Here is a 12,719-nt window from a genome sequence, read left to right on the forward strand (position 1 = left end):
TGCCCTTGAGCAAGGTACTTGATCCCTGGGCACTCTGGTGTGGCTGCCCACTGCTTTGAGTGTGTGTGTGTGTGTGTTCACTGCTTCAGATGGGTTAAATGCAGAGGATGAATTTCACTGTGACGAATACATGTGCATGTGACGAATAAAGGTTTCTTCTTTCTTCTTCATTTATCATGCGAATTCAGTTCTGATCGATGTTTTGGGGTAGATCTTTGCTTGGGAAACAGAATGTAGTCCTTTGTTGATTTTCCTGTTGTAAACAATTTGTCGTGGAGGTTGGTCCTCTGTCACATTGTCACGTTTCAGTTATGTTTGATGTTTTGGGAGTTATGGTTGTTTTGATGGCAGGCCAGATGAGCTACTACTGTACATCCTTGACGTTCTGGTTGTAACCTGGAATGCATGGAGGGTAAGTTATGAGCTGGTGGCCTGCTGGCGGCGCCATGCCCCTGCGCTCTGGTCTACTCACCGTAGTAGAACAAGAAAAAGGGGCGGGGCGCGTGACGAAATACATGGTCAGGGGTGAAAGTTGATTGGAGCGCGTTTCGTTGTCTTTGTACCAGGAGAGTGGAGTCGGATCACGCAATTGTGTGTCTTCCCTCTTCCCCGAATCCTCTCTAAATTCCCTCCCGAACCTTTCCCCTTTTTACCCTATAAACCCTACCCCTCCCCTGAACTCATCGCCAGGGTTGGAACAGGTATGAGAACATGCATTTGTGTTTATTTCTTCGTAAATCGTCGTGGTTTTTTTTTTTTTGGTAGAACTACGGCAAGACCAATGAAGATCATCAGGCAGAGTGCGTATGCTCACTAGGCCTCTGCGGATGCGAGCTAACCTTGCTAGCAGGCTAACACTCGTGTGGGTTCTCTCTCTCTCTAGGTTATCGTTTTCCTTTAAGTTTAGAGACGATTACTTTATAATGTACTTCGGTTTTAGGTGACTTTATGTGGCTAGTCTAGTTTGATACTACTAGCTAGCTAACGATGTGTTTGCTAAGCTAAGATGCGCTTATGACAGCTAAGCAGCTAGCTGAGCGCACTCAAATTACTATCATGATAGTCGATGGAAAAGTCGGCTTTTACCAAATTAATCTGTGCGAATTACGACTGCAATATTTCGATTCAAGCTCATTGTGAACAAAGGGTTAGCAGACAACTAGCAGCGTTTGGTTGAAGTATTATTTCTGCCTGTGGACGGCTTTACGTTATGACGTATTATTGCCATTTTGCGCCACGCGAGATGGCCGCGCTAATGAGGCAACATCGTTTACACGTTTTGGCCTTTTCCTGTTACTTCATATTCTACAGCTATCTCATATATTTTATATATAGTATACTTTTTTTTTTTTTTTTACCAATCTCTTTTGTTTTATAAATAGAGGCAACTGGACATCCGGGTATCTGTCTGAGCCTGGTTTATCGCGACAAAGTGCGTTTGTGAAGAAGCAACCTCCATCAGCTAGCTATCTACATGCGCTTGGTTATTTATATCGCGTCCGGCACAAACACAAAGGCCTGCGTTGTGTGTGGCTTTTTTTTTTTTAAAACTCCATGTTAAAAGAAATTCTCACCTACACTATATCTAAAGCACTTCTTGTTTCAATAATCATTATAACATACCCTCGCTGACTTTCCCTCACAATTCGGAAGCTAGTAAGAACGTCACAAGTGGCTACTTGCTGAGCAAGGGAATAAGGACAAAAGGGGGGGAGGGGCAGTCAAGAGAGCAGATTTTAAAATTGGAGCTCACGCGCCTGAGGTAGGAAACAGGCTGCGTTCGGGGCTGAAGGTTGCTACCGTAATGGACAGGTGTCTCATAAGGCAGGACTTTCGACTAATGAGATTTTCTAAGGGCGTACCTTTTTAAAGAGAGCATTTACGGTAATGTGTGACGTCAGCACGCCGTGTAAGTGAACCAGAGCTAGCTAGTTGGCTAACAGGTGCCTCACAAATCATAAACATATTTGGTTTCAGTCACAGGGTTATGAGAGTACATTATTTCTGGATAACTTTTCAAAAATCTCAGCAGTATAGCCCAAAAACTTGTATTTGTGCATGAAATTACTGTTCTGTGAAGTTCAGTCTGCTTTTTTTTGGGGGGGGGGGAGGGATTTATGGGTAATAGGCAGCATCCTTGATGGCATTAAAGTGCATATCACGGGTAAATTCAGGAGCAAGATCAATGTAATTCTTTTATTTTATATTAAACTTCAGTCAAATATCTAACACTCTGCAGTTTTTTTTTTTCCTTGAACAATACCAGAAAAATTCAGTTGAAATCAAGCCATTTGAGGCGAATTGGTCCGCCTCTGAGAACTTGGCATTTGAATTTCCCAGGAAGCATTGATTGATTTTCGTGTCGTCACGTGCGGAACGCCTCCAGCACTGGTTTGTTTATGAGAAAACGACCTGGTGGTTTTCTGCAGATTTCTTCAACGTTATCGCATAATTATTAAAATGGTTAACAGATGTATCGTAGGACGGTGTAAGCAACACCAATCTTGATGGGATTAGTACTCATCGTTTTCCAAAAGACCGACAATATGAGAGAAATGGGAGCGCTTGGTCTACACAGGCTGTGTACTGAAACTGTGCAAAGCTCACGCAACCTGCTGGTGCTTCCACAGGTGACGTCACGAATCTGGCTCCAGACTCCCTTGGGATTTTTATGCCTCCACCACCTTAAGGTGCAGGAGACGTTATGTTTTCGGGTTGTCCGTCTGCGTGTGTGCATCCATCCCGAAACCTTGTGAAGACGATATCTCAAAGGCTAATGAAAGGAATTTCACCAAACTTTCACCATTTGTGTGCTTTGGGACAAACATGAACTGATTAGATTTTGAGGTTAAAAGGTCACAGGTCAAGATTACTGTGAGGTCAAATGTCCATCCCCAAACTTTGTGAACACCATATCTCAAAGACTAATGAAAGGAATTTCACCATTTGTGCACTTTGGGACAAAGATGAAATGATTAGATTTTGAGATCAAAAGGTCAAGGTCACTGTGAGGTCAAATGTCTGTCCAAGAACCTTGTGAACACTATCTCTAAGGCTAATACAAATAATTTCACCAGGTCAAGATTACTGTGAGGTCAAATGTCCATCCCCAAATCACAACTTAAGGGGTGTAGTCTACCAGGCAGAGGCATCCCCATCGACGCCGTTGGTGTTGAGTTCTATCTAGTTCCAGACGCGTTTTATTTTATTTTTTTTCTGCTGTAGACAGATGGCCTTGTGCAAAATTACCCTTCTGGATGAGTGTGTAAAGGGACATTCTTTCATATTAAAAAAACCCACAAACTTGGTCCAGGATATGCACTTTAAAGAAAATAATGGAGTGCAGTCATTTCGAAAGCTCAGGGATAATGTGATCATCTTCCTGCCTTCACTTATTGAGGAATGAGGATGTGAAGACATGACCTCAGATAAGCACAGTGTTCTCCACAGGTGCTTTTAAAGTGGTGCACCGCCACGTTATAATTCTGTCCCGCCGCCCTTCCCTTGGCCAGAAAAAAAAAACCAACCATAATTTCATCAGTATACACCAAATGAATCGTAAAATATTCGCTTTATTATAATTTTGTAACTATTTAACATGCAGAAGACCATTAAACGAATGCATACGGGGCTACCTGAAGTGGCTACGTGATTGCAATAGAAAACCATCCGGCTGGCTGCATACAATGTGACCCAGAGCTCTGCAGATTGAAGTCTATCTCTGTGTTACACTACACCACACCACATTACACTACACTATACTGACGCATAGTAACATTGGAAGCTGCAGCTAGCCAGCAGCTAAATAACTTTGCGGCTGTTTGTAGCGTTATTGTGCAACAGTTACGCTCATCTATCGTCTTTTCTGACCATACACAGTTACAGTAATCATATAACAGCACACGCGTTAAGTCCAGGTCTTTTATTTTACATATCTGTGATTTGTGTAGGTGAGAGCTGCATTTTCCCATTGCTTCCTTGTGGTTGTTTACTGCAGGACTTCCAGGTTCCTGGGTCAAAGGACCCGAACTACGGAGGCCAGGGTGGCTTTGTAGTGCCGGTCTTGGGCACGCGCACCAGCTCGTGCATGGATTGGAGTGATTTCACCCAATTAACATTGTGTATTGTAAAAAATGTATGCATTTATTGTAATTGGGTATTTTGTTTATGCATGGAAGTTCATTTATTTTTCTCACACAGAAAAAAAATATATAATTCAGGCATGTGCATCAGTCTCAACTGAAATGTCAAATGAGTCTCACATTGACAATGAAGGTATGTACAGTAAGAATGTGTTAAGTTTTTGTAAAATGATTTTAACAATGATTTAGCATTTCCTATCCATTTATTGGCCAGTTTCACTGTCAAAAAAGCCCAAAGTCCATCAGCTTCAGGGGGACTTGACCCCCTACTAGGCCTCTGCCCCAAACTCCTGCCACCATCTTTTATTTTTGAAAAGTGGAGAACTCTGAAGCGCATGTCCCATTACCCGGTACGGGACGGAACAGTACCATCACACATTTTCTTATATTTGCCTTCCAGGTTTTTAATATACTGTTCTGTCCCATGTATAACAAGTGTTCCGTCCTGCAATACCATTTTTGTGCCATTTATTTCCATAATGTATAATCTTACTTTTTTTGTTCCAGTTTCACAGGGACATTGTCACGTCCACCATTTTATTAATCGGTACTTGCATTAATCATCCTGCCTTTATAGATGAACCCGTCCCATCATGTATGATAGTTAGAAGAAAAACAAAACATTGTTTAGTTTTTTTTTTTTGTCAAAACATATAACTTTGCTATTTATTCATCTGTTTTACAATTTCTTGCCTCTATATCTACCTTTTTGTTTCTTTGGCTGGCAATGTATACATTTCAAGTTCTTTTTTTGATCTGTGCTTCTGTTTTATGACCTACGTTTTCACAATCAGTGTGAAACCACACTTTTGTATTTTATGTGCAAGGAATATAATCTGAATCTTCTGGTAACTTACAACTACAGTAAAGCCTTTCTACATGAATGGTTCTATATCAGTTTTCTCAACAAATTTATCCATCACACGGGATTTCTATGAGGTATATTCCGTAATTGGAGTTCTGGGCTTTTTGATCAATTTCGATTGAAAATATTGTGAATAAAACATGAATACAATGTGACGGGATATAATACTGGATAATCAAACAATACATGACAGTGATGCGTGTGAGTGCAAGATGTTAAGTATGAAACCCCTGAATATTTAGAAAACGTAAAGTTATTGTAATATACCATCCTGTTCCAGTTCTTACTTTCCGTACCGGGTTATGGGAGACACCCAGATAAGCTACTTCATTTAATTTGTTGCTACCGGCGTTTAAAATGAGCGTCAGTTTTTAGTATAAATATGGAGGTGATTCTTGGAAATCGTGCGTGCTGTTTGGTCGAAAGATTCGGACTATTTCTCGATAATCACCTCGAGCGGCTCTGTAAATTAGCTGCCAGTCGCTTTGTCGCCATAAGTGAGGAAGAATTACTCGTTAGGAACAGCGTTTTCTTTAATAAAAGCACTAAAGATGCTACTAAGTTTGGTCTAAAACTATTGAAAGGTAAAGTGGAATTGTGATTTATCTATTTCAAAACAAAGCATTTTGTGACTCGGCATAGATAAGTGGCACATGCCTGTGCGCATTACTTTTACATGCTGTTTTTGTGTAAATATATTTAAATCATTGTTTTGTCTGTTATTATTCACTAATATTCACCTCACCTTCGGTGAGTAATAAATACAAACGGTACGTACATTTATCAGTAAAGGAAATGCAAGCAGTAGTGCCATGTAAAAATTTTACAAGTGCTGCAAATAAAACCTTAAGCAAGAGACTAAGTATCTCTTTGTAAATGACTGAAACAGAGCTCATTTTGCACATGCATGCATTTTCTTTACATTAAAAGCTCCAGAAACATCTCTTTAACCTTTTTTGCTGATGGCATCCATCTCGTAGTCTTGCCATAGCCATGTGAACCATGTGGAATGGTCTCGCAGTTTTTGGAAGTGTTTGGGTTCTTCGGCCATGTTTGTCCTTTTTTTGTAGATGGTGAAAACTTCACTGAATTCATTGCTGATTGGTTATATTCCTGCTATATACTTGCTGATGCTTATAACACCCCTGTTTCAGCTTAGCCTGATTGTTAGTACAGTTGCCAATTGTGCAAGTTCTCTCAGAAGTCTCGAGTTATATACAAGTATGCGATTTGAGGCGTGCTGTTAGTTTATGTACTTGGGGACACTGTCGCATGGTACCATGTTACTTCCCTTGTTTATGCTGGTATTGTACCACGTGGACGTCGCACATTAATTTCTGAGGATGTGTGCAAGCATTGCACCAGATGACCACAGGATATGTGTGGCAGCCATTTTGTGTATGTACAGTTAACAGCAAATATAATATTCCATTGTTGGGCTCACCTGTAAGTCACGTTGGACAAATGCACTACCAAATTCATGAATGTATGTCAGCATTATGTATGTTGACTTGTCGTTTAAAACAGAACTAGGCTAGTTTGAGTGAGCTAATCATGTATCTCAGCCTTCTAATGCCATGCATTTGAGAAGTAAAAGCATAATGTAGATTGACCTTTTTTAATTCAATTTTAACAGCCGTTATTTACTTAAACATTTGTCTGCTCTTGTTTCACTTTAGTTTGATTTCAGGTTATTTATGGGCAGGGAGTTATGTTGGTGCAGTGGGTAGCGTTGCTGCCTCACAGCTCCAGGGTCTGGAGTTTGATCCTGAGCTCAAGTTACTGTCTCTGCAGAGTTCCACATGTCCCTGTCTTTGCGTAGATTTCCTCTGGGTTCTCTGTTTTCCTGTCAGTTTCCCAAAACAAGCAGGGAGGCAGATTTGCTATGTTAATTTGGCCTGAGGTTTGAATGTGGTGCGCTGCAAAAGACTGGAATCCCATCTGGGTGAACGCTTCCACCTCGCACCCAATGTTCCTGGGTTGGCTCTGGACTTGTTGCAATACTGATCAGGATAAAGTGATTACTGAAAATGGATGAATGGTTAATGGCCAGTCCGTATTTCTACATTTCACTAACTTGGTCTACATTTCTGTTGACTAATTTCCTTACCCCTCCCAGGGGTCATCTAGCAAACTTCACGTGACTGTTAAGTAATGGAGCAGCTCTTCTAGGGGTGTCGGCTATTCCTTCAAGGGAAAATGACTTGGGCAAGTCAACAGGTAGCCTACAATGAGTCTGCATATACAAATATCGCAAGTGTATTGAACATGGGCTGTAGCAGTTATTTAAATTAATCGCCCCCATCTAAATTTAAAAGACTTCCAACTTCATTTTAAACTGCTTCCAAATTGTTATTGTTAGTTTCAGGTGCTGGTTAAAGTCTTTTGTCATAGGTGTGCTTCATGCAGCAAATAAACACTTACTGCAGTCCTTTTATAGGCCTGTAACAATATGTTGTGCGACAATAAATTTGATTTGAATTGATGAAATGGAAAATGAATTGCATTGTCAGGCTGTGTAATTTTAGTTTTTCCCTAGCTGTAATTGGGTTGTTTAGACAACAGAAGGCACAATAACGGAAATGGCATAAATACGCGTGACTTTACTGTAGGTGGGAGTAACCCAGCTCTGTTACCACAAACACTAACGGATCTAAAATGGAATGGGGCTGTTCTGTGAATGTGCAAATACATTTAACAAGAAATCAGAGCCATCTCTTTACAGACTACTGAAAGCTAAAGAGAGGCAAATGGAGTTAGTACAAATAATATATAAAGTGTGTGTGTGTGTAGGCAGGTCAGGGTTTTTGGACACACCATTCATGTCCCAGCTTTGTCTGCAGCATTACGACTATGGAAGCTGTCAGTACCAATGACTGACTTATTAATTTATTATGATAATGTACTTAGTAACTTGTAAGACACTTGTTTTGAGTGGGATGGTGTATGCAGCCATAAATTACTGCGTTCATTCATTTGATGCATTTTGATTTAGTAGTTGGGAATTTAACATTCTGTATATAATATTAAAGGGGACCTGAAGGCAAATTTTTATCAAAATTATATTTAATTTTATAAGCTGTAGGAATGCATTTCTGACAGCTATTTTGTCACTGCTATAGCAAGTTATGAGTGTTTGAGATATGCTATGTAATACATCAGTCCATATGTCAAAGCAATGGCTGTAAATGAGATTCGCTGAGACCTGTGCAAGGCTTCGTAGGACGGAAGTAAAACGTACAGTGAAAATCAAAGTGACCAGCATCCGGCAACGTTGTCTCAAGACGTGCGTGCCCTCCTTTGAATGCAGATGTAATCAAGCCAGAGGTTATCCCTGTGTCCGAAATCGCTCCCTACTCACACTATATATATATATATATATATATATATATATATATATATATATATATATATATATATATAAAAAATATATTATTTTTTTAAATCCTTCCAACACCATTCATGGCGTGTTTGGCGGCACTGATCTGTTTCATAGCCCTCGGCCTCTCGCCTATATTACATGGCTAGGGTTACAGTGTGGGGCTAGTCCTCTGGTAATCATGAGAGTTTGACTCCCCACTCGCATCTGTATTGCAGCTTGCCTTGTCAGATGGCAGTAGGCACCATCTTTTTGGTATGACCCGACCGTGAATAGAACTTGCAATCTCCTGGTCGAGAGGCAGACACGCTAACCACTAGGCCGCTCGCTATATAGGGCACTATACAGTGGGGACGCCATTTTGTAGTGCTGTCCGAAACCTTAGTGAGGATTATGTGGGAAATGCGCTCAGTATAATACGTATGTATTTTGAAAACCCACCAGCCGCCTGATCTGGCACATTTTAATTGTGCGACAGTAATGGCGTACATGCCAGCGCAGCAGATTAGTCCGCAACGGACTAGTCCTTATCCTGTCGTCTTTCCAACTCCTCTCTACTCCACGTTGGTTCGAAGTTGTATGGAATAATCTCCATCACTGATGAAGCTGGCAAATCTTGAAATTAATCTAAATTGGAATGATATGGCGATCTAGCCGCTGTGTAAAGATTTCAAAATGGTGGCGCTGAAGATCACGCAGGTAAGCGGCGCCTGCTGTGGACCATATGAACTACATTCAACATGGCTAAAAACCAAAAAGGCCGATAAGTGTAATATAATGTCAATACGAGTCACGATATAAGGTTAATAAAACTGAAAATGTAATTGAATAACGTTAAGAAATAAAGCAGGTTTAAAAATGACTTCAGTTCCCCTTTAAGCACTGACTTGTTCCTTCTCAAGAGTGTCCATTTGAGTAATTTAAACATCTTTAAAGCCTGTTTCTCCCCCCTTTTTTTTTTTTTTCTTCTATGGACTCGCTGTGGAATTGCCACAGTCACTGTTCAAGTTGCATTCAGAAATTGCAATTTTAATCACATTTGTGTAGCCTAGTTTTGATCCAGAAATGTATTTTTCCTGTCTCTGGATGTTTGTGTATATGCAGCAAAATTGTGTGGTTTTTTTTTTTTTTTTTTAAGGGGAATGTTGATCTTGAAATCCAGTTAGTCTTTATCTAATTTGAGAGAGAGGAGGAAGCTGTTTAAACAAACATAACACAACTGCTGAAATCATATAAAGATGAGATTTAGTGTGAACTTGCCTACTGAAGTGCCTTTGAGTAAAGGCGGTTGGCAGCTTCAGCTGTTCCATGGGTTCTTGCGTACCACAAGACGGTTTACTTCAAAGTTGTGCTTTGTGACATGAATCGGTTCTCTGTTTTGGGATAATTGTTATTCAGGCCAATGAAGGTGCCCCCCCCCCCCCCCCCCCCCCCCCCAAAAAAAAAAAAAAACCCTGACTGAACTTTGTAGCTCTAGGTTTTTGACTTGATCAGCTGTTCTATGTCCCTGGGTACATGTTCATGGTATTTGTGTCTCTGCCAAAAAGGCAAAGTTATTTTAATAAGCAAGGACATGCGGTGTAACTGATGTAGAGTGCCTCTCTTTAAAAAGCACTCATGATGTTTCTTTTGGCCTATTTATTGATAGTTTTGTGCTTGATGATAAATTATTTTTTCACCTGCTTTAATTCAATTTGGTCATTTTTAAAACTAATATCATTAGTAAGCATTACATACACTAATCAGCCGACTGGATTAATCAGATACTGTCAACCCTAAAACACGTTCAACTGCATCGTGCAATAAAAACAGTGAAATACTGAGTTTTATTGTCTTTAGTGTGCCACTCAGGGAGAGGGAGGTGCCTGTAAATTTTGGTGGGGCGAGGCCCATCAGTGGTGGAGTTTTGAATTTCGTACTACAGCTAGGCTCAGCTGTAGCAACAGAATAAAGTTTGGCCTCCGCAACCAACTTGGCTTCTGTACTTTGGACCATCTTGTTTGTCTAAGCTACACCAAGATGGCCATTGAGGACTTCCTATTTGAGGAAGCCGCAGAACTTTTCATGCAACCTCATCTGAGGCGTGTGTGAAATGTTTACACACACATGTACATGTAAAAGTTAGTTTCTGTGGTTGGGACAGCCATTTACCACACCATGCTAATCAGGACTGAGCATTGCAAAACTGGGCACAAAGGCTATATGTGCAATAAAATGACAATTTTCTTGAAAAGATTTGAGTTGACAACCGATTCCTTCTTCAGAAATTCGCTGCCTAAAACACCTTATTTTAAGAGCTTCCCCCAACTGCTTTTTCATGCCAAGATTGCACCAGAGGGCCCCAAATTTGTTTCAGTGTTTCAAATTTTCCCAGAGGAGCATGGCCCCGGACCCCCCCCCCCCCAGCAGTTCTTCACTCGACCATCAGATGCCCTTCTCTCAATTTCTTAATATCCTGGTTGTAATGACGTATTAAACGTGTATGTGAAACCGTTAGAATTTTCTTGTTAAGTGTTGACAACTGTATGTACGTTTTCAATGATGTCCTCATATTTTGCTGGACCCTGTTTTCAGTAATGTGCCTTCTGCTTCAGATTATTATCTGAACGTCTTGAGCAGTTGAAGCTACAGGATGAGTTTTTGCTGTTTTTGGTAGGGGAAATATTTTTACCAATTGCTTGCTTGCTGAACAGCATTTTGTGTCCTAGCAGGCAGAAAAGAAAGGAGAGGCTAGGGTGGGTGTGTGTGTGTGTGGTTTTTGTTTTAATACAAATTTGGTACACTTGATGTTATGCAGTTTCTAACACCACAACAGTACTTTTGCTAACATAGGTTAATTTGTGCTTTGTGTTCCTGCAGAGCTACTAGTGATTGGCAAATGCAGTCACTTTGTATCTCTCTCCTCTGTCTGCTAGGTCAGTGAATAGTAGAAAGCTAGATAATGATTGCTACTAATGCTAGTGTGCTAGCTAACACACTAGACCTTGTTGATGGAGAAAGCCATGGCATAAAGGTTAGACAAGCAGCTTTGGGACCAAAAGGTCGCCGGTTCAGTTCCCTGGACCAGCAGGAATGGCTGAAGTGCCTCGCATGGCACCTAACCCCCCCACCACCACCCACCCCCACCTGCTCCCCAGGCTGCTTTGGGTACATTGTATGAGTGTACAGATGAGCAACTGCTAAATTTCTGTCATATAGGCTTCTTTATGATCAGTCAGTGTGCTACCTGTACAGGTCTGTTGACTAAGTTTACACACTTTTCTCAAGGCTCAATGTGTCTTTGAGGCAGTGTTGGCGTCGAGTCACTAAACTTCATGTCCAGTTTCGAGTCCCCAGTGTTCAAGTCCAAGTCATTTTAAAAAAAAAAAATTCGAGTCAAGTCGGAGTCCAAGACTCCAACTGCACCATTTGATGGTGGCTGTTTTAGCGCCATTAACTTTAGTTTGTTCCTGAACATGATGTATGAACAGGTGAATGTGCATTCACTTTGTCAGGGAGTGCAAAGTATTGTCAGAAATGGTTGGGAGACGGATGTAAGTGCAGAAAGTGTGTTTATTAATACAAGTAAAGACAGGTAAACAATCCAGAATGGCAGGCAAAATCATAAAATGGTGAAATGGGCAATAGGTCAAGCGAGGGACAAAGAGGCTGTCATAGACTAGGCAGAATCAGAGAGGAGAAACAGGAAATCAGGAAACCAAACAAGGAAATAAGGCTCGGTAATGTGTCAGCAACGCAACTCAAGACTTCACAAAGTGTGTGTTCAATTTTTATATTGGTGCACTGATTACGCCTTAATCCTGTGCATGTCCAAGTCGTTTACAGCACATGAGTCTGCTTGGTGCATGCGCTGTCCGGCGTGTGCCTGAGAGTCTATCTGAGGCATGTGCCAAACCATGCATCAGAGAGACACTCTTGCACAAAACTAGTACAAAAATTTAATGTAGATATAAATATATCTTATGCCAAATTATGGTATGTTACAAAAAATAAAGAAAAAAAACCTGTCTTCATCTCCAATTTACGAGTCCCGATACAGTTAATGCACGAGTCTGAGTCATTAGTGCTCAAGTCGGGTCACAAGTCCTTAAAATTAGGGCATGAGTTGGACTTGAGTACTACAAGCCTGCTTTGAGGCTGGTTTGAATGCTATCTAGCTGAGAAGCAGTTGAAGGGAAATGCTTATGGTGCTTGCAGCTTTATGTTAAGCATTACTGGAAATTTGTAGCCATGGCTTTGGCTGTATTACTTTCTAGCGTGAACGTATATCAGAGCTGGCATGTTAGAATTTCCTGACAACTCTGAGAAATTACTGCGGTAAGCTTTTCACCAA

The 12,719-nt window shown here is 40.8% G+C and overlaps 1 protein-coding gene across 1 annotated transcript in view; it reads left to right on the forward strand.

The window, feature by feature from the left end:
- Window positions 1-542: 542 nt before the first annotated feature.
- Window positions 543-12,719, forward strand: part of pcbp2 (poly(rC) binding protein 2) — a 40,283-nt gene continuing 28,106 nt past the window's right edge. The window contains exon 1 of the mRNA XM_060931706.1: window positions 543-701. The gene's annotated coding sequence lies outside the window, so the exon portion shown is untranslated. The remainder of the gene's footprint in view (window positions 702-12,719) is intronic.

This window comes from Neoarius graeffei, chromosome 10 (assembly GCF_027579695.1).
Source record: "Neoarius graeffei isolate fNeoGra1 chromosome 10, fNeoGra1.pri, whole genome shotgun sequence".
In the NCBI taxonomy this organism is placed as follows: Eukaryota; Metazoa; Chordata; class Actinopteri; order Siluriformes; family Ariidae; genus Neoarius; species Neoarius graeffei.